The sequence below is a fragment of the Urocitellus parryii genome, chromosome 3 (assembly GCF_045843805.1).
Source record: "Urocitellus parryii isolate mUroPar1 chromosome 3, mUroPar1.hap1, whole genome shotgun sequence".
Classification (NCBI taxonomy): Eukaryota; Metazoa; Chordata; class Mammalia; order Rodentia; family Sciuridae; genus Urocitellus; species Urocitellus parryii.
The window spans coordinates 103350621-103355353 of NC_135533.1; the positions used below are offsets into that span (position 1 = coordinate 103350621).

General features: G+C 38.6%; 1 pseudogene; it reads left to right on the top strand.

Moving 5' to 3' along the window:
- The first annotated feature begins 356 nt into the window (after positions 1–356).
- On the top strand, positions 357–4379 carry LOC144253721 (thyroid receptor-interacting protein 11 pseudogene; annotated as a pseudogene).
- Positions 4380–4733: the final 354 nt, after the last annotated feature.

Below are 4733 nucleotides of genomic sequence, written 5' to 3' on the forward strand. Positions count from 1 at the left end.
AAAATTTTGTTCCTGTGCTATCAGGTAATCAATAGCAATAAAAACTATAGCTCCAACCTCTTTTTTTATGATTATATGTGTTAAATTTAATTATATTAAGATGAAAATAATTCATTTATAACAGAAAAGAAGAAAGATCCAACCCATATGAAAAAGATATATACCTCAGAATTTGGGCTATATGCAAACAAAATATGATGTAGCAAAGTTGTGAATTCTTTAGTTTATAAAAGAAAACATTGTATATCTACTAAAAGAAAATTACAGCAGTCTGTGAGCTGGAGCAAGTCCCCAACACTGGGGAAGAAGTCACTCAAGCCCAAGGGAGGAAAGTGGAGGGAAGGAGCCAAGGCCCCATGGAGTGACTGGGCCACTGGGGGCAAGTCCCTGGTGCAAGCCCAGGCCAGGCCCCTGCGTTTCCAGGCAAAACACAACAGTTGGCACGAGCCCCCCCCCCCCTTTGCGGAATTCTGAGTGCTTGGGTCATAATTGACACCACAGCACTCTAGGAGGTTCAAAGTGGAGGTGGATACAGACGGAGGTGGCTCACTGAAATTGCTGAGATGTCTTCCTGGTTTGGAGGCCTAGGGTCTGGCTTGGGCCACTCCTTGGGTCACGTCAGGGGCAGCTTGGCTTCCCTCACTTTCCCCAACTGCTTTCAGTTGCCTGAAAGCAAGACAGTTTGCACTGCAAGATGAGTTGTCCACACTGCAGTCAGTACATTCAGGAGCTGGTGGTATACCAGCAACCACTGAATGGTCTTTATATGTTTATGGGATCAGTCATCTTTGTTCACCTTTTCCTGATGATGACATGGACCTCGGTGATATCATTTCATCACAACAAGAAATCAACAGACTGTCAATTGAAGTTTCAAGACTTGAATCTCAAGTTGGCCATTAGAGGGATATGTATAGCTCAGGCAAAGGGAACACATAATTCTGATCAAAGTGAAATCTGCAAACTACAAAATGCTATTAAGGTACTTGAACAAAACCAAAGTCAAGACCTTGATAATCATCAAGAGGAAATGTCAGTTTTGTAGAATGCACATCAACAGAAACTGGCAGAGATAAGATGCCAGTATCAAGAGGAATTAAATGACAAGAAAGAATTGAAAATCTGTACATTCAGGTGACTCAGGAGTTACAGTAACTAATGAGTCTAAAATATGTGAGATGGAAAAAACTAATCAGGTTCTACAAACTTAAAATGTAGAGTCTGCAACAAAGATGGAAGAACTTGAGGATCAAATAAAAAACATAAATAAAAAGTTATCTTTGGCAGAAAATGACAGAGACGCTTTGAAGAGAGAGAACAGCTCAATGTGGAAAAATGACAAATAATTAAACTGTGAAAACTTGAAACAGGAATGTAGTCAATTGCAGCCTTCTATAATGGAGCAGAAAGATGAGGAAATTAAGAATTTGCAGAAAACCATTGAACAATAAAAGCCCAGTTGCAGGAAGACATGCACAACACTCAGACAATTCTGATATTTTTCAAGAAACAAAAGTTAAAAGCCTTCCTATAGAAAATGGAAGTGAAAAACACGACCTGTATAACTATGAAACTGAAAAATTAGTGAAAGGAATCCAAGAATAAGAACTTGACACTCAATTTTTAAATGAAAAGAATATATCTTTAACCAAACAGATTGATCAGCTATCCAAAGATGAAGTTGGTAAACTGACTCAAGTTATCCAGCAGAAAGACGTGGAGATACAAGCTCTTCGGGCTAAAATTTATTAAGGTTCCTACCCAGGATGTCATTTCCCTTCAGCAGCAACTGCAGACATTCACTATGGAAAGAGAACAAATATTAGCTGTTTTGAATGAGAAGACAAAAGAAAATATCCAACTGCAAGCAGAACATCAGAAAATGGAGGATATAGTTGCTGCCAAAGCAGCAGCCCTCATCCAACTTCAAGAAGAAAATAAAAAAAGTCCACCAAATTTGAAAATAGTGATCAAGATATGTTTAGAGAAACTCTGGATAATTTATCTCGTATATTAGAGAGGAAGACATTGAAATAGATGCACTAAGTCAGAAATCTCAGACTTTTTGGAAGTTTTACAAACCTCTGGCACTGGACATGAGGTTCCAGGTGTTAATAGTCATCAGTTCAAGGAGCTCCTACAAGAACTCGATGAATTAAACAGCAAGTGAAAAAAAAATGAAGGAATGGAAACAACAGGTAATGAAAACCGTCCAAAATCTGCCTCTTGAGTCAGCCCAACATGAGGAAGACCTTCTTCAACTTGAAGCCAATGTTTTGGTTGACAGTGATAATAGTTCTAAATTAGAAGCAGACTACACTGGCCTCATCCACTGTTATGAGCTGAACGAAATCAAACTCAAATATTTGGGGCACAAATTAGGCCAGGTGCAGCAGTGCCTAGGGCAACTTTGCAGCAGCAAAGATCTCTTTTTAGGAAAACTTGATATGATTACACCCCAGCTCTCGTCTACCTCATCACTTACTCCCAGTCAGCAGAGGTTGAAGAGCTGAGAAAATCACTGCAAGAAAAAGAGGGCCACCATTAAGGAGCTCCAGGAGAATAACCACAGGTTGTCTGATGTAACTGCTGCCACCTCCAAGAGAGAAAAGAAAGAACATGAACAAACTGATTCCGAAATTAAACAGCTCAAGGAAAAGCAAGATCTGTTACAAAATTTACTGAAAGATAAAGACCTCTTAATCCAAACCAAAAGTGATCAGATACTTTCTTCAAATGCAAAGTTCACTAACAAAGTGAATAAAAATGAGTTGTTGAGGCAAGTAATAACAAACCTCAAGGAGAGAATATTAATTTTAGAAATGGACATTTCTCAAAAGGGAAAATGTAAAAAGAATAGAAACATCCAAAGAAAAGGAAATGGAGTATCAAGCATTACAAGAGATGAACTTGAAGTTCTATGTGATGCTGTGAGAACAAGAGTTGTAGTACCAGTTGATGAAGGAGAAAGCTCTTGCCTTTGAGAAACTTTAACAAGAAAAGGAACAGGGCAAGGATGAGGAATTCAAACAGCTTTTAAATGCAGTTAAATCCATGCAGGAGAAGGCCATTCTATGTCATCAGGAGACAGACCAACTCACCTTGTCCCTAAAGAACAAACAGATGGAAAAGAGTACCCTCTAGCAAGAGGTTCAACACCCATGTGACAAAGAATTACACTTAAATCAGGAGGTACAAAGACTGAGGAGCCATCTTTTAGAATCAGAAGATTCTTACACCCAGGAAATTTGGGCTGCAGAGAAGAGAGGAACCTGAGAGAGAAAAGTCACACTATTGGAGAAAAAGCTACTTTTCTCTTCTAATTCAAAGCATCAAGCCAGTGTGCAGATAGTAGAGTCCCTGCAGAAACAGGTGTGTTTACTCTCCCAAGAGAGAGATGAGAATGCAATGCAGCTTTTGCTCTACCAGGAACAAGGAAAGGAGTATGCCATGTCATTAACTCACCTGCACATGGTTCTAGAGCGTTTCCAACAAGAATAAAAAGCTATGTATTCAGCTGAATTAGAAAAGGAAAGACAACATATAACCAAATGGAAGGAAAAGGCAGAAAACCTAGAAAGAGAGGTATTATTATTACAGGAACATTTGGATGAAGCCAATGGTGTGTTGGATTCAGCAACCAGACTTTCACAACAGTTACATCTAAAGGAAGAACAGATTGAAGGACTTAAAAAGCAAAATGAGCTCCAACAAGAAATGTTGAATGATGCACAAAAGAAATTGATGAACTCAGAAAATGGCACAGAAGGAAAAGTGGACAAAGCCCTAATGAGAAACCTGTTCGTTGGGTTTTTCCATACACTGAAAAGTAAGCATCATGAAGTGTGACAGTTAATGGGAAGCATCCTGGACATTCAAAAGGAGGAAATGGAGCAGTTGTTGAATGGAGATGATGGTGGTGTTACTAAGTGGATGATGGGTTGGCTTGGAGGAGGATCAAAAAATGTCCCCAACACATCTTTGAGACCAATGAGCAATGTCTGTTTAATAGTTCTTTTTCAGAACTTTTTGTTAAATTTCTGGAAACAGAATCTCCTTCATGTGTTCCATCACTGAAACTTTCTGCTCCTGCCATGAAATGTCTAGACTCCAGAGGAAGGAGAAAGGAAGGTGAGAATGTACCAAGAAGTTTGAAAGATGCAGCAGAATTCAGAGCTGGTAAAAGAGCAGCTGTGAATCCATTCTTGGTACCACGTTCTGTGGCTGTGACACTGATTAGTCTAGCTGGACTTGGACCTGGTGGACCTGGGAATCTCCTTTTGAATCCCTTCTCAGACTTCATGCCCACCTTTACACCATTGCCAGTGTTTCCTGACAATAGCGCCAGGGTTGTACTAAAGGACCTTTTAAAGCAATAGGTGATTCTCAAGCCAGAGATGAGTTAGCACTTTAAAGACAAAATAAACATTTTGTTCTTTTTATAAAGTGGCCTTTTCAAAAAGAAGTGGTATATTTGTAGGGACAAAGAAAAAAGTTGATACATAGAAGTTCCAGGTATTTTGTCTCCCCCTCCCCATTTTTAGTGTGTGTTTGTTTGCTGTAGCACTGTTTTAAAATAAATTTTACTTTGTTTACTAGTCCTTTTTTATATATTTTGTTCTGATGCTATCAGATAATCAATAGCAATAATAACTATAGCTCCAACCTCTATTTTATGATTATATTTGTTAGATTTAATTATAGTAAGATAAAAATGATACATTTGTATAACA